The sequence below is a fragment of the Delphinus delphis genome, chromosome 1, assembly GCF_949987515.2.
Source record: "Delphinus delphis chromosome 1, mDelDel1.2, whole genome shotgun sequence".
Taxonomy (NCBI): domain Eukaryota; kingdom Metazoa; phylum Chordata; class Mammalia; order Artiodactyla; family Delphinidae; genus Delphinus; species Delphinus delphis.
The window spans coordinates 51,802,306-51,820,757 of NC_082683.1; the positions used below are offsets into that span (position 1 = coordinate 51,802,306).

Consider the following 18,452-nt stretch of genomic DNA (forward strand, 5'->3'; position numbering starts at 1 on the left):
AAAGAATTTTCAAATATCTGAGGGTTCTTGTGTATACTCTTATTTTGTAGAGTCCCATTAAAGGTCCTCTCAATGAGCAAAGGAACTAAGGATGACTTAAAATAATGATTTTTCTTATGTTTTATGGCTGTCTCGCAGTTATCACCATTCTTAGCAGTAAAATATGGTTCAGCTCTGATGATCATATTTTATATGCTATGGGTAACAGCAATGATAGCTAACATTTGTATTATACCCTGGAGTTTTACGAAACACTTTCCTATGCATCATCTCATGGGATATCTTGCAGATCTTCTTCTAAGTATAATTACATGATATTCAAATAGATCTAAACCCATTTCAGTAGAGTCTGAGTAATAAGCATATTGAATTTTGAAAAATTGACACCTGTATGAAATTTTTGAGAATAAGGCATTTTAGAAATTAGACTCCAAGAACTCTAAATCCACATTTGTATTAGGTAAAATAATGTTACAGAAAATGCCATTAAAGTATGATATAGCTATTTCTGTATATTGGTAGATAGCCCACAGAGATTTGTTGAACTTGTTAAAATAATTCTCTACAATGAATAATCCAGTACAGCCAATTTTATTTCTGTTTCATGTAATCGTTCTTTCTCATGAAAATATACTAGTAAAATTGTAATCTTTACAGATGAGTGTATGTGTATAGATTGTATATATGTAATTTGTACATATATGAACTTCCATTTTATGAAGATTGGAAGACTTACTTACAAAGAAAAAGTACAGTAAAATGGAAAATATATTCGAGTAAAAAATGAGGATTGGAAAATAATATAAATCAAAGTAGAAAGATAATTAAATTTGAACAAAGATTCTACTATACTGTTCTACATAGTTAATAGCATTGAGCCATAAGCTTGGTTCTGAACTTCCTCGCAGCCAAAGGAAAAAGAGAAATACACATGATTAATTATGTGCTTCTCGTTACCTATGAGATGATACATACCAGTTCCCCAAGGGAAGAAAGATTTTCATGGCACTTAGTTGTAATGCTTTTTCATGTGGAACTTCAGCAGTAGGACTCTGAGGGATAGAGCGGCATTCAGGACATGGATGCAATAGAGGATTTGGTAAGATAGCTTCTTTTGGGGTCCACTAACTAGAAACTGAGAAACTAATGCAAATGTCTAACTTCATGAAAATTATTTGGCATGATCAGTGACAGAACGTGCTTCTAATCCATCAGAAAATTTACAAAAGCTAGAGAAATTGACATTGTGATCTTTACAAAAATCTATGGAAGTAGGTAGGTCTCAATGTCTTTTTTAAATGTTTCTCACAACTAAGCTTTTGATTAAATTTCCCATTGATGTGTTTTAAGAACTGATATTTGCTGAAAGACTGGATCTTTATACGTCACAGAGTAAAAAAAGCAGAGTTTGCCTTTCAGGGTAGAAACTGGCTCCTCAAAGATGATTCTTGCCCGGATGTAGGGGGAAACAGGTATTTGCCCTTGTGGTTATTTTTTAAGTATTTTAAAATATTCTCTCTTGGGCTTCCCTGGTGTCGCAGTAGTTAAGAATCGACCTGCCAATGCATGGGACACGGATTCAAGCCCTGGTCCGGGAAGATCCCACATGCCGCGGAGCAACTAAGCCCGTGCACCACAACTACTGAGCCTGCCCTCTAGAGCCCATGCACCACAAGTACTGAAGCCTGCATGCCTAGAGCCCGCACTCCGCAACGAAGGGTAGGCCCCACTCACCGCAACTAGAGGAAGCCCACGCGCAGCAACGAAGACCCAATGTAGCCCCCAAAAAAAGGAAAAAAAAAATCTCTCTCAAGTCTCTCCCCAATTGCTTGAAGATTCATTTAGCAGTAGATCAAGTCTATTGTTGGTTAAAGGAAAACAGGACTCAATGCAGAACCTTTTGAGAGAGAGAGTGAGCACACGCTGATTTAATTCTTCTCCAAATAGAAATGATTGATATCAGATTCTTGTCTGAATGCACTTTTCCCAAGTGGAAAGAACTCTGGGTTCTTCAAGGGGAGTGACAGGGTAGGTTCTGTCCAAGCCAGGTCACCTACAAAAGCAAATGCCAATGCCGCTTCCTAAGGTGCTTGTTGGCAGTACGCAGTCACCTCTGGCCTGGTGACCTTTCCGTTGAGTTTCATCCAGAGCACTCTCTGAGAGAGAACTTTTCCACTTACAGTATTACACGCACACACCACTGTTGCTTAGGACTAAAAGGGTTGTTTACACAAGGGATAAAGTGGTAGTGCAAAGGTGTGTATTTTGACAACTGCCATTTCCTCATGCAGTGATCAGATTTTCTTTTGACCCTGTTCATTCATGGCAGAAAGGTGCGGGCTGGTACCCATATCCTCACCTAGGTACTTGGGATGGGGATTCTAGAAAAGTCTTCGCTCCTAGTAGAAACCACATGGAGTGTGGTCATGTTAACAACTTGCTGAGCCATATAGCCTGATGTTATACTGTTAAGCATAACAGTACAAAAAGAGGGTTTTGTTCCCCTAATTCCTGGCTTCAGTCATTTTTTAATGTGTAACTTCAGATTTATTTCATCAGAGAACAACTGGGAGGTCCCAAGACGGTGACTAAGTGGGAATACGCAGCAATGACGAGTGAAAGCTTAGTTCCTAAGAACCTCGGTTTTGTGGAAATCCCCCTTAGACTAATGATGGAAGAGAAAACATGTGGTGTGTGTTTGGTAGATCATTCCCTAACAGGATGTTTTATTTTTTGTGTTTAGTCTTCGTCCATAGTAACAATTATAATGAATGCATCAAAAATAAAGCATGCAGACCTTGCGACCTATCTTGCAATCAGCATAAATTAGTTTGGGGGCAGGATAATCCAGCTGCATATTAGTTTTATTAGATGTTCCCAAACATTTTATTGCAATATTTTGGAAAAAACAGCTACAAACAAACCTAAGTTTTCAATGTGTTTCCTATTCAATATGTATTTTGTTTTTGAGGGATAATTAAATTGTATGTTTATAATTCCTTTGTTCTTAATGCATCAAAATGCTGCCTTTTGGGAAAGCAGTTTCAACACAGGAAGATTATTCCTTTTCCCAACAACCTGTTTCTAGAAAGGGAAATGTATCTTTAGCCCTGCCACTACCCCTCCAAATGTTCTCCAGACTGTAAAAATACTTTTAAAAGTTCAAACTATTACTTTTCACTTGGTTCTAAAGATATTGATTGAAGTACATTTTTTCCCCTATTCTGATGATCAGAATTGCTACTTTTAATTGAGTGACTAAAATGATCTGAGTACTGTAGGCTTTTCATCTTACTTAATCCTCTTTTTTTGGGGGGGAAACTGAGGCTCAGAGAGCTTAAACACATTGCTCAGGTCATGTGACTACTAAGTGATAGAACAATCATTCCTCCTTTCAACATTCAATAAATATGTATTGAGTACCTACTTTGTGCCAGACACCTTTCTAGTGGCACAGGATATATCAGTGAATAAAGCGCCTAAAACCCTGCCCCCCCCAACTATATTCTAGTTGATGGAGACAGAGAATTCAAACATAAATCAGAAAAATGTAGAGTGTGTCATCTGGTTAGAAGTGGAGAAAAATTAAGAAAGGAAGTGGGGTGGGGAGTCAAGAGTAGTTTGGGTTTTAAAAAAGATGGCCACACATGCATTACTGAGAAGCGGACATTTGAACAAAGACGAGAAGGAGGTGAGGGAGCGGGACAGGCACCTATCTGGGGGAAGACTCGTGAAGATGAAACGAAGGGAGTGAGGAGGAGAGTAGAAGGAGAGGGACTCCGGTAAAGGGCTGGGGATGAGGGCAGCTCATGCAGGACAGTGGTTGTCAAACTTTAGCAGCACCACCATCACTCGGAAGACTATTGTTAAAACACACATCGAGGGGCACTCCCCCTAGAGCGTCTAATTCAGAAGTTTGCATTTCTAACAAGGTTCCATGCGATGCAGCTGGTACCCCATCCCTGTGGTCCAGGGATCACACTCTGAGATGCACTGAGGCTGTTGTCAGACTTTGGCTTTTTACTCTCGACGCATGGATGCCATGGGCAGGATTTGAGCATGGGAGAGATAGGATCTCTGTGCCCTGGAGAGTAGGCTGTAGGAGTCAAGGGCAGAAGAAGGGAAACCAATTAGGGCACTACTACAGTAATCCAGATAAGAGATCATGGTGACAGCATTAAGCTCCGTTATCTCTATTCTGAGTTTATTTGAGCTTGACCTCTAAAGTAAAAGTGTACTAAGCCTTAGGTTTAACCTAAAATTCCTTTGGTTAAATCTCTAGCTAGAATGAGTGTATGAATTCCTTTGCAAAGAGCTGCTGGTCTAGAAGTTTGTGAAAAAGACAGAAAATATGGGGAGTTCTGAGTTGAGAGATTTTTCTAATAGAGCTTACAAGGATCTGCTCAGGAACACAGGACTTGGGGGAGTGACCCTTGGGGAGGCATCAAGGATGGTTGGTCGGAGAGCACCCAGAGCTGACCTTCAACTGACCCTCTATCTACAAGCTGATCGCTGGTAGGACTGGAGAGGTGAAAGTGCCTAGCATCCCAAGAAATATTGTTGGTAGGTGGATACCATTGTTTTCTGAGACGCTCGAATCTATGAGGAATAAATAAGGAAAGAGAGAACTGAAACGGGGCACAGGCTTTTGCCTCCTTCCTGATAGGCAGCATGAGGGAAGGTGCGAGGAGAAAGTCGAACTTGGAGTCACCAGTCTCCAATGAATAACTGCATCTTTGCCCAGGTCTCTTAATCTCATCTGGAAATGGGAAGAATAATAATAATAGTGTTTGTCTCACGGCAGGGGTCAGGTGAGGCTGTAAATCAAATGTTAGTTGTAACTGCCATGATTGTCACAATGAAATTTAAGTAGATTTCTGGGCTTTTCAAGTCTGACACTTCCTGGTCCCTTGTCCAAATTCCCACTGCAAAGGAAAATAGCAAAGTGTAAAGTCAGGGCAAAGGGGAAATGGTGGGAATGCTGTGGATGTTAAAATGCATGGTGGGCATGGGCGAGGGGGGAGCAGTAACACCTTTGAAGGAGAGAGGAGGGTAGCAGGCATGTAGAAAATGGAGATAGGATGGAGAACCAGAGGAGAGAGATGGAGATGGAGAGCAGAGGCAACGTGAAAAGGGGGAGGAGGGCATGAGAAAGCGTGGCAACGTGGAAGGAACCAGAAGTTCCTGAAACTGGCTGTGGGGGCAGAGGATAACATGGAGGCAGCTTGCTTCCAGGGCCCGACAGGCCGAGGGTACCTCACCGAGCCTGCATTACTCACAAGATGGCCATTGGCTGGCCCGGCAGACCTCTCTGTGCTTTTGAGGGGCAGCGTAAAACGACAAAAGAAGTATCAGAGAAATCACAAGTTAGACCTCAGAGACTCTACTTAGCAGCGGTGTCTGTGGCAAGAAGACTCATGAAATCTGATATCCATGCAGACCTTTTAGGCAGATAATCTGAGAACCCAGACAGTTGTTACAAGTCCCCATGGAAGCGTTTGAGGAATCCTTCCTCTGCACATCCTGGGGCCAAACCCGGAGTGGCCTGCTCCTCCAATGGGGTGGAAATGAAAAGGCTCCCCCTTATTTTATCCTCCGATGGGCAGAATTAGTTCCATTTAGCAGATGCAGACTCTGAGGCTTAGGTTGGAAAGAGCTACGGCTGGAATTCAAACCTGGCGCCTGGCTCCAAAGGTCTGCCTTTCTGTTAGCAAGACACTGTCTTCTGAGTGTTTTCAGGGACTCATTCGTTGGCCTCTTTGCTTTTCTCACTTCCGTGGCGCTCGGCCTGCCTTTTGGCCATTCACCTCTCACCCTCAAACCCCGGGATCGCTCCTGGATAGGGATCTGGTATAGAGTTCTGTAGGGTTTCGTGTAGAGTTTCGTTGTTTCCTTGGCTTTTGTTTCTAGAACACTTTCTCTTTCACACGTGCCTCTTCTTTACCACTTACCATGATTGATGACTAGGTTCCCCACAAAATGATGTTGGCCCGAATCACCTAGTTCGTGGAGGTTCTTCACTAGCACCAGTCCCTCCTCACACACAGGCAGTGCCCAGGTTTTGGCCTGCGAGTTCTGAGGAGTTGTTCCCTAGCATCAGCAAGTATTCTCTGTTTTTCCACATCCAGGTGTGCACAGCCGGGCACTGCCTGTCCTGCACACCCAGGAGTGCAAAACCCTCAGGATATAAGAAGAGTTGCCCTGTGCCAGAGTTGGGGAACGACCCTGCCCCGGTGTGTCTTCCTCAGGGCCCATCTTGTCCGGTTCATCTTGCCTTCCTCTGCCGTATCAGGCACAGTACTGTGCGTACAGGAGGCGTCCAGAAAGCACTGGGTTCATTAATGGAGAGTAGATTACCCATTTTAGCCTACAGCCGTGTCTTTAGGAAAAAAAAAAAAATCCAGTGGGGTGGCATGAATATGGAAGGATCTAGGCATTCTACAATAACCATACCACAATCCAACACCAGAAAATGTGATTTTTCTAAACCGCAGTGAAAACCAGTCACCTGGATAAGTGCGCCAAATGCCCAAGTGAATCAGCCAGTGGTCTATAAAGAATCATTTCCAGGACCCGCATGTGATCGTGTTTCCTTTTTGTGTTTGTATTAAGCTGCTCTGGAGTAATACCACTGTGAGTATTTCCCTGGCACAAGGAAGTTGGCAATTGAGTCACCCGTTTCTGATGGCGAAACTTTTATGAACCTTTAGCAGATCCATTTATAGGCATCTTTTAAAGACTGCAGATTTTCCGATGCATCTGAAGTAGAACTGGGAGCTATTCTTTGTCAAGAGTTAGAAAATATAGGCAGTCTTGTCTTCCCTATAAATGTAAGTTGTTGTTGTTGTTATTATTATTATGCCAGAGGTAAACTGCTCCCTGGAGAACTGAGATACAGCATCGCAGAGAGAGTGTGGCTGGCTGTGAAAATGGCAGTAGGAGTATGATGATACTATCTCGTGGTAATGAGTTTACCTTTATGACAGATCATTATCCCCTTCTGTAGCTGAACCAGATGAAGGACAAGTCTAGCAGAATAACCTGGTGGTACTCGGGATTTATTGGCTTTAAATTTTTAAGCTGGAAAAATGCAGTAACAGCCAGGTTATCTCTGTATGAATGTTGCAGAGGGGGACAGAGAAGAAGGAAGTCACATTTTCTTTCTGGTAATGGTAGAAAGCAGGTGGTAGTGACAATCTTTAACAAAACAATGAATGCAGTTTTTCATATGCTTTGCCATCTTATTGCTTGAGTCAAGGGATTAAATGAATGGAAAAAAATCCATAGGACATCATCATCATCATTGATAATAAGAACTACTTGAGGTCTCAGTGTTACACTACAGGAAAGAGCAAAGATTTATTTTTAAAATGAATGAGATGAGATTTCCTTCCCAGGTGTGTATAATTCGAGTTCATGATTTCAAGGCTGTATGTAACATGGGACTATCTTATGTTAGTGAGCTGGTGGGGGGTGGTGTAGTAAGTTGTAGTTCTGCATAAAGGCGAGCTGTGGGGTAATGAGGGGGGTGTCCCTGTGGGAAGAAGATGGGCTTGGAATCATATAGGTTGACATCCTGGCTTTGTCTTTTACTTACCATATGACCTCAAGCAAATCAAACTTTCTGGCTCAGTTTTCCATTAGGAAGCAAAAAAGTCAACGCCTGACTCTCAAATTTTTTTATGCTATAGTGTCAAGTACCTAGTAAGTCTTCAATAAACGATCATTGTTGGTGTTCCTGCTATTGTTATTGTTGTGATTGTCTTGATTCAGGAGCCCTGGTGGTGACACTCCATGCTGTATTCCAAGTAGGACCCACACTTAACTATTGTGAATGATGGAGGATCAGTGTTGATGTAAAGGCCCTCCAACCCTGCATTTCTACAGAAGCCGTGAGAAACCCATCTCACTCTTCTTTAGTAATCTATACTGCAGGGCCTGGCTCTCAAACCATTTCCCATTTGCATGATCATCAGAAGAGAGACCAAATGTTCATTATCTCTTTGTGAATTCTCTATAGAGTTTCCCCATCTTCCTCCTCTTTTCTCTGATTTTCCTTACAAGGCCTTTACTGCTTTCATCTGAGCTCTGACACTGTACATTATGTTAATTATGAGGAGCCCAGGGCCAGGCAGTCCTTACAGGGGGGGTTCATCTGGCTTGAATGTGAAGAGATGGCTAACTCGTGGCCCCTGGCTTCACTCCTACAAATCTCAGAGTCTTGAGTTCTTTCTTCAATATCAGTATCCATTATCTTCTATTTTGGGCAAAATGTGAGTGCCCCCCTCACCCGCTGAAAAAGCTCCCTGACCCACAAATCTATACATGATTCTTCCTTACTGAAATCTTTTCATGATTTAAATCTTTTTTTTTTTTTTTTTAATCTCGCTTTCAACTGTGAGACAGAAAGCCAGGAAAATTCACAGGAAGGTTTATGTATGTAAAGACTTGGGTCCAAGTTCTCCTCAGTTCAAGGGGTGAAAGAAAACCTCAATGGTTTTCTTTAGGAAATTTAGGTGGATGTTTCCTTTTTTTCTTTTCTTTTTTTTTTAAATAAATTTATTTACTTATTTATTTTTGCTGTGTTGGGTCTTTGTTTCTGTGCGAGGGCTTTCTCTAGTTGCGGCGAGCGGGAGCCACTCTTCATCGTGGTGCGCGGGCCTCTCACTATCGCGGCCTCTCTTGCTGTGGAGCACAGGCTCCAGATGCGCAGGCTCAGTAGTTGTGGCTCATGGGCTCAGTTGCTCCGCGGCATGTGGGATCTTCCCAGACCAGGGCTCGAACCCGTGTCCCCTGCATTGGCAGGCAGATTCTCAACCACTGCGCCACCAGGGAAGCCCTCCTTCTTTTCTATTTCTTAGAATGATTGCATGGATAGAAGCAATTGCTTCCTTTTTACTTTTTAATACAGTGGAAGTCTGTTTTTAAGTCCATTTGCTTTGAACACAGAAGAATGCCTAGAGTTTTCCTGTGACAGAGATGGTTTACAAAGTAAGACCCAGTTGGAGTTGCTCAGTCTAGATATGTCTCAGGTGAAATGTTAATCCATTCAGTGTTTCTTTGTGTTTTGGAAACCTCTTTAGTGTGCTGGGCTGGTGGCCACATTTCCTGTAGTACAGGTGTGGTATCAGACTTTATTAACAAGTCAGACCTTAACAAGGATGAGACCATGGTACTGACGTAGGGGAAAGACCCCTGGAAGTGGAGGGGCTCAACCTCCTTCCAGTTAGAACTGCCATTTTCACCTTCTCTTTGATCATATTACTGCAAGCTTAATACTCTTAAGGAGCTCTTCAGTACTTGAACCAAGCTCAACGGAGCAGGTAGTGCTCATGCTTTGTGGGGTATTGGTGACAAGTAGAGGGGAAGATGCCTGGGGAAGAAGCATCTTACTGCCCTTTAGTGTATGGGGAATAATAAAGGGGGGAGTTAGGGATGCTAAATACCTTATAATGCTCTGGATACTCCCATCTAATGAAGAACTAACTTTCCTAAAATGCCAGTAGTGTCCCCATTAAGAAAGGGCCTGGGGCTTCCCTGGTGGCGCAGTGGTTGGGAATCTGCCTGCCAATGCAGGGGACGCGGGTTCGTGCCCCGGTCCGGGAAGATCCCACATGCCGTGGAGCGGCTGGGCTCGTGGGCCACGGCTGCTGAGCCTGCGTGTCTGGAGCCTGTGCTCCGCAGCGGGAGAGGCCGCGACGGTGAGAGGCCCGCGCGGAAAAAAAAAAAGAAAGGGCCTGCCAGACTGTTCAGTCTCATCCCTTTGGAATCGCCTTTGAAATATTAGGTGCGTAGGCATAGCGTCAGCTTAATATTAGGAAATGGTACCCACTGCATTGGTCTCCCATGTCTACAGGTACTATGCTGGGGTACTCTGCATTACTCTACATACTCTACAGGTACTCTGCATTATTTCATGCAATCCTTGCTCCAGCAATAGAATAAGAAGCTGGGGCTCAAAGTGTTTGCATAGCTTGCGCACGTGGAGAAGGGCTGGGATCTGAGCGCACGTCTGCCTGGCAGCAAGGCCTAGGCTCTGTCCTATGCTGCCTCCCTGAGGAAGAGAGGCAGCCCACTTCTGTCTAGAGGTTGGCTGCCATCCAGGTGTGGAGAGCCATATGTTACCTCTTCTGCACAGTAACGCCTGCATTCTTTATATCACTGGCAACCCAGTAAATATCTGATAATGATAAGCCTGACTACGTAAACTTGTGGGTACACAATTGGCCTGCACTTTGAGTGTTGGGCAACAGAGTTCATGGAGGTGAACCGTGGCCAAGCAAGAAATTTATAATCTCCTTCATCTTTTGTCTACATCAGACCTTTGTAAATGCAGTGTCCGCATCCCTTAATGGGCTCTCAGGTGAAAACATAGATATCAGCATTGCTCCAAGCTTGTTCTTTATTAGAATTCTTTATTACCTAACTTGAATGGCAAAGCCACGTGAGTTCTGAAATTGTGGTTCTTAGTGGCGTTCTGTAATTCACTGTTGGCCCCCTCCCCAACATTTTTACTTGAAAAAATTTTAAATTGGGATTTCTTTACAATAAAGTTTATTCAAAGTCTCAACTGATAGAAAAAAAAACAAACTTGTAACTTTTAGAATAATTCTGTCCCTCGAGTGACAGCTAACTCACAGCTTCCACTGTTAAGTTGGCCCTGCTTTAAGCTTGCACATATGAACAAATATACAGTAAATTAAGTAGTAGTCAAGGATGGATCAAAATCATATGTATGGTGAAGATGTAAGAGGGAAGTGGTGTTAAAGGATACAAATTGTTTTCAGAACTCGTGGTTTTAGTGGTACTGATGTGGAAGAATTAACCTTCCCCCGGGGTTGTTTGGTGAAGGACACTTCCCTTTGACTATAAATCTGGAGTTTCAGTTTGGGTAGAATCCACTGAGTCCATCATCTGGTGGGAAGGAAATCTACTGTAGTCAGATCTGCAGATCAGGGGTTTGTATGTATACACTGATGACAGTGATGCTTATAATCGTGTCGTCATCTGCTGAGCCCTGTCTCAGTGCCTGGGCCTGTGGAGTAGATATTCTTATCCATGCAATTACGGACAGTGCCATGGTTGAGAGCATGGGTTCTTCAGTTAGATTGCTTGAGTTGATATCCCAGCTCTGTCAATTACTATCTTTGTGACCTTTGGCTTGGATGATGTTCTGTGCTTCGATTGCCTCATCTGTAAAATGAGGACAGAAGAGTACCTACCTCATAGCACTTTGAAGATTGTAAGAAAATAGCACATGAAAAGCTGAGAAGAATAGCTGGCACGTAGTGAGCACTCAGTAAACATTCACTAGCGTCACCCCATTGTTATTCTCCTGCCCACAAAGAAACTGTGCCACTTTCCTCCACTTCACAGTGTTAATCCTGCTCGTCTTTGGGGATGGTACAGGACATCACTTCCCTTCCATGAAGCCTTTTTTTAAACCCTCCCAGACTAGTCTAGGACCCTTCTCTGTCCTCTCAGAGTCTGCTTCTACTACCAGGGCCTTTATCAGGTTGTGTTGTAATTGTTCCAATATTGGCCTGCCTCCCCGACTAGACTGCAAGTACCTAAAGGTCAAAGATATACACCCGAATGACTCCCATAGTGCCTGGAACAAATAGGTATTCAACATATGTTGTCTGGATAAATTAATGAAAGTTTAATTAGCTTATTTAAGGTCACAAAGCTGGTAACTGAATGAGAACCATGTCTTATAAACATAAATAATAAGCTATGGGCAACATTCCCCTAGTAATAATAATAATACATTAAATTATGATTCAAGACTGACCATTACTTACAGAATATTGTCCAAATTTATTGAAACTCTACAAATTTTGGCCCTATCATCCTTTCAAACCTTTATCTACTGGGCATATACCCAGAGGAAACCATAATTCAAAAAGACACGTGCACCCCAATGTGCATTGCAGCACTATTTACGATAGCCAGGTCATGGAAGCAAAGTAAATGCCCATCAGCAGATGAATGGATAAAGAAGATGTGGTACATATATACAATGGAACATTACTCAGCCATAAAAAGGAGCGAAATCGGGTCATTTGTAGAGACGTGGATGGATCTAGAGACCGTCATACAGAGTGAAGTAAGTCAGAAAGAGAAAAACAAATATCGTATATTAACACATGTATGTGGAACCTAGAAAAATGGTACAGATGAACTGGTTTGCAGAGCAGAAATAGAGACACATATGTAGAGAACAAACGTATGGACACCAAGGGGGGAAAGCGCGGGCGATAGAGGGGGGTGGGGGGATGAATTGTGAGATTGGGATTGACATATATAATTAATATGTATAAAATAGATAACAAGAACCTGCTGTATAAAAAATAAATTAAATTAAATTAAAAAAGACAACCTTTATCTACAGTAATACTTGCCATCTCCCCTGCTGCCAACATATACACTTGACTCCCTACCCATAGGGTTATCCTTGTTGATCCCCATAAGTTTGATCACTTACACTCTCGTCTTCTCTCAGACAGTTGTCAATATTTATTGAGCCTGCAATGTAGAGGCCTGTGATGCTCTATGGATACAGAAATGAAATCAGAAGGTGATGACATTTGAATTGGGTCTTGCAGAGGTGAATCCAGTCTTCTTACTAGCTCTTCTTTGAAAGGTATTTTTGCTAAACTGAAGACAGGGAATTTGTTAATATTTGTTCCAAGTTCATCACCTAGACTTAGCTCATAGATTGGCATCAACAGATTTGTTGAATTAATGAATCAGGCTGTAGAGAAAACTTTAGGTTTATAATTAAAGCACCTTAAAACAACAACAACAACTACGTTTAACTTCTCCCTAACCCTTTTGATAGTAGCTGGAACCTCAGAAATTGGCCATTGAGCATACTGATTTTGTCAAATGATTTGCTATGTAACAGAGCAGAATGCTGTTGGCTTCACCAGCTGTGCCCAGAAGAGCTCCATGTTCAAATTAGCCACAAATCATGTCCCTCATGGTATTGTTGCTAATGGAGACATTGAAGACCTGAAATGCCTACATTAGTGAAAAATATATTATTTGGTGCCCCTGACAGTTTACATCTGAAAAGAAAGTGCTTTTCTCTGTGTTGGTTTTTGAGGGAGTAAACGAAATTAAACACACGTACGTATATGTACAGGTATGCATGCATGCACACAGGGCTCCCACCTGCCCTGTGACTGTTCTGCAACCTGGGAAAATTTTGTAGCTCCCCTACTGTGAGGGGTAGGAAAGGAGCTAATGGAGTGCACCTTGGTGATCACAAAGCAGAAGGACTTCCATGCCACAGGTACTGGGTAGCTGCCCTTGGCTCTTACTTTTGGAAGAATTCAATAAAGTATCAGAATGATTAAAGAAGAAAATGAGAGAGCTGGAGGAGCTGCCCTCCTTCAAAACAAACATTTGAGACAAAGGCAGTCATTGCAATTCCTGGTTGGTTGACAGCATGTAGCCTGTTGTTGCTTAGTTTAGTTTATTTTCATAGTGTAGTTGGTTTGGTGCTAGCAATAGGGACTTGGGTCATTTTGGCCCTTTGTCTCTTTTTATTTCACCTACATCCTTTCTCTGAGAGCAGAGAGCAGAATGAATGTTTATTTTCAAGGTTTACATGTTACTTCATATTTCTGTAGATTCTGTGGACTTGAGGTACAGTGACACTGTCATGAACAAACAAACTATTTGTGAGGTTCCTGGGAGTTTATTAACAGTGAATGTGTCTTCTCGGCAACAAGAGGAGATCAGAGAGGCTTGGCCAATATGATCACGTACACATACAGACCAGTGAGCCAATATTTGAAATCAAGACTCTTCCAGAAAGGCCAAAATATGTTTTATATTTATGGACCATATATATGAGAGCCCCCCAAACAAAATAAAACTTACAGTATTTCTGATATAATTTTAAAAAGTCAAATTCTAACTGTAATATCCGAAGTAGATACTTGGATAAGGGTGAGGGGTAGAGGGCAGGACTGAGGAGGAAGTGAAATTTCAAAAGAATTGTAAGAATCAGTCCCTGGCTTACAAGAGTTTGCATTCTAATTATAGAGACAAATAAGTCAGGTAAGTAGAGGGCAAAATTACGTAGTATCAAATACCTAATGAGATTTGTAAGACACTGTTTATACACTAGAGAATATTTTTCACCAAAGGACCAAATGTCCCTCCTTGAGGGGAGTTCAAAACGTGTGAGGGCATTTTTGGTTCTCACAAGGAGGGGATGTTGCTGGCATTCAGTTGGTGGAGGCCAGGGATGCTAAGTGTCCTACACAGCATACAAGGTAGTTCTGGACATTGGAAGGAATCCCTCTCAAAATGCTGATAACCCTGAGGAGAAACACTGCAGACATTCGAAGAAGAACGCAGTGCTCTGGCTTAGCTAAAGCCAGGTCTAAGACGTACCTGGTTACTCTGTGAGTCATACAAAGGTTCTGTTTTCCCGAAAATCAAGGAAATGGCCTGCCTCATGAAGGGCTTCAGTGATCAAGGTCAGTAAAGGGAACCATGTTCATCATTCTTCTGCCTGAAAGGACAGATTCTTTTAGCATTGATTTAAAGCTCTAAGGAATTAAGACCCTTCCTCTAATGATGCTTTCTGATGGCTCTCTGTCTATGTTGAAGTAAGGAGCTGAAGTATGGAGGCTCTGGACTGAGGGTAGTTCATTTCAAAAAGGTATTTCTACATTCGATGTTAATATTGGTTATTTTGTAGGCATTTTTATGCCATCCAAAGGATTTTAACGTTTAAAAAAGTTTAAACAGTTTTCATCTGAAAAATACTGAGAAACAAAATTAGATTTTTAAATACCTCTTTTCTAGAACATGCAGCTTGCATTTAGTTACCGATAAGAATTTTTAGCAAACCAAAATTCTTTAAAAATTCTTTAAAAAAGTAAAATGTAACTGGCAAAATAAGTGTGCCATTTTTCATTCTCTCTTTCTCTAAATACTCCTAAATATTGTTTATTGAAAAATTAGGTAAAACTTGATCTACTGGAAAAAAATTGACCTAGGCTCCATTTCTTGGTTGAGTCTCTATAGTTATCACCCCCAAGATATGAAACCAAAATTTGTATCCCCATACCTAGGATAATGCTCGGCCCATGTAGATAGTTAAGGTGCATTTAAAGAATAAATCTATATTTAAAATTATTTTAGGAATTATAAATAATTATATTTTTACAAATATTCTGAATAAATATATTTATAAGTAAATATAGGAATCAGATTCCTAAAATTTGCACTCAGTTTATTTAGAACAATTGGGAGACTAAGTACTGCTTTTATCTCACTTTAGAAAAACCTGAGAAATGCTAGAGGATTTGTTTTTAATAAGTTTTTTGCTGCTTGCTTTAGAAAATAATTTCATTTCCACTCAAGAATTCATTATAAATAAAATTATATCATTTTTATTTGTATACACAACTTTTATATGGATAGTACATTATTTATTATTCCACATCAAAAGAACATAGTTATTTCTACTGGTTTCTTTTAAAATTTTTCTATCTGATCAACATCTAAGATATAAAGAATAGATTTATTATTATAATAATAGCTATCATTTTTTGAACACATTCTGTGTTCTAGGTTCTTGGCCAAATATTTTAAATACATTTTCTCATTATTCCTAGCAGCAAATTTAAAGTAGGTACAACCATTAGTGCCATTTTACAACTACAGAAACTGAGGCCTAGGACATTTGGGATTCTGATTTCTGTAATATTTTCCCTACTACTATATGATATGTAAATAATACCTTGCAGATATAATTTTTGAAAGACACGATGAATGAACATGTTGCCATATTGATCCCTTTACAAGAGAAAAGACACATTGCAAGTTCACCTTGGTTTACACTTAGCCTACAGTGTTTTGTTTTTCTGATCGCCAACAGCTAAAAACTATGAAACTGAGTATGTTTGATAATTACTTATTTTACATTAAATATATAACTTATTTAAGTGCAAAAGTAAGTTCGAAGAAGCTTGATAAGTGAGGCAGAATTAGCTTCCTTTTGAGTGAACTTTCAAAGCAATGGTAATAACTCGCTAAGAAGAATGGACACTGGCAGGTTTGAATCCTTGGTTGCAAGCTGACACTTTGAGGGAATGTTCTTAGCAAAACACTCACTTCAAGGGAAATTAGGTCAGGCTTCTGGAACATTTATCATGTGTACCTGTCACCAGCAAGACCCAGTCCTTAAAGTGAACTGAGATCACAAACAATGATCCCTCCTGCTCTGGGTTGCAAAGGACACTCTAAACCAATAGTTCTACAAGTATGTGAGCTTGGCAGAAACTCCCATAAAACTGAAGCCAACGCCCATATAGTTGCTGTGGGAATTGAATTCCTTAATACTCTGTTTATAGAATTTTGAAACAGCAAATGGATTCGGTCTGTTCTGAAAAACAATCTGTCCCGTGGCTTGTTTGGAATAACATCTAGAGTTGCTATAGAAGGATGTAGGCAGACAACGCATGTCTGCTTCGGAAGTCAATTTCACCAGCCTCTGCTTGTCTCACGCTGCACAGCCAGGTTGGTTTTTGCCCAAGTCAGGGTATTATTTGCATAAAGGAAAGGCTCCCTTCTACTGAAGCTAAGGAGTTGCTCATTTGATGTAGAAACTAGAGTCATTAGCAAAATCCAGAGCTAGAGAAATTAGCAAAATCCAGAGCAATGGAAGGTAAGATAGAGTGTATGGTAAAACCAAAACAACATAAATGAGTCATAACTCAGTGTCCTTTCAGTAATCATGTGGCATCGTTCGGGTGGTTTCAGAACAATGTCAGCAAGTATGGGGATTCCGCATAGAAATTTGAGATTGCACCTGCATCAGTTTATGTACATTTCAGCTCAATGAATGTCATTCATTGAGGGTCTTATGGATCAAAATGACCACATTCACCAAGCAGTCAAATCTCTATATCTACTAAGTTAAGTTACCTTATCTTTGAAAGGAAGTAATTAACTCATCTTTTTCATAAATTCTTGTTGAGTAAACATACCTAAAGATGTAACAAAAACTTGCTAATTTATATGTGAAAATTGTTGAAGAAAAAGGTGATATTATTAAATGTTTGTGTGGGAACCTACCTTTATATCCCAAGAAGAATAAAAATAAATGGATAAGAATAAATACTTCATTTCTGTGTTCCACTGTCATACAAATAGTGAGGACCCACCATATGCTAATCACTGTATAAATGGTGGAATTAAAAAGATGAGATAGATACAGTTCCTGCTTTCACTGAACTCTCATTTAAGTTGTGTCTGTGTGTGCATGTGTGTGCGTGTGTGTGTGTGTGTGTGTGTGTGTGTGTGTGTATGTATGACAGATCCTTAAACAAAAAATAATGATACTCTGCGTGAAATGCCAGAGGTTATTTTAAAACTCAGGAGAAAAAGTCAGGAACTTAAAGAAATTTTGTCTGTGAGAGGTATCTTGTGAAACAAAGTTTTGTTTTTAACTATGTCCTTAAGAAAGATGGGGCTGTTATAAATAGAAGCCCAGAAGATTTGAGGGGCTGAAGGGGGAGAGTAGGTATGGAAGAAATCTACCAATGATTTCTTGCTGGAAGAATTAAAAAAAAAAAAACTTTCATTATCACACTCTATTAAGCCAGGACCAGGAAACAATTTCTAATCAGCACTCTGATCTGGGCAGAGATTGTGCAGCCTTTTGTACCAGGCCTCAGATCTGTGTTCTCCATTCACACATGCTCACTTCCAGCTGTTGTCATTGAAATCCCACATAATCTTTCAAGGTCAAAGGGCAGTCACCCATGGCTGCTGCAGTTAAAAGGTTATGCTGATTTCTGTTGTCAAATATTGGCCCTTTTCTCTTCCAATCACTCCCATTCTACTTTTTCTAACAAGAAAAATCCAGGCTAGAATTGTATTACATGACTTTAAAGTCTTAAAAGTGTTCCCCCATTGTGCTAACACGACATGGCCTGAACAGTCTAATTCATTCTGTTATATTTCACAAAGAATTTTCTGCTACTTCTAAAACACTTTGTGTTTGTGCTGAGCCAGCGAACTTCAAAGTCTAGTGGCCTGCACAATTTGTGGCATGCCGTGGTATCTGCAGAAATGTATAATATAGATCCTATAATTTAATAAATGCTGTGAATTATGGCATCAGTAGCTAAGTAATTGCTGGGTGAGTAGGAATTGCACAAAAAAATGACTTTAAAAAGGATGGAAGCTCTTTGTATTTTGTGGTTCTAAACATTAACTAATTTTATTATATATTTAGAAAATGGGACCTACCTATTTGTAATTTTTTTTTTCTTTTTGTAGTCTTGGACAAGTCATTGCAAGAATTCTTTTAAAATATATTGCTTCAGTTCATCAATGATTTTTCTTTCCATCCTTGGTGAACCAAAATCAGTGTTAAGTGTCTTAAAATTAGCACATGGCCCCTGGTCATCTTCTTT

General features: G+C 40.6%; 1 protein-coding gene across 3 annotated transcripts in view; it reads left to right on the forward strand.

Annotated features, from left to right (window-relative positions):
* Window positions 1-18,452, forward strand: part of NFIA (nuclear factor I A) — a 392,954-nt gene that overhangs the window by 208,664 nt on the left and 165,838 nt on the right. The gene's annotated exons all lie outside the window — the stretch shown is intronic.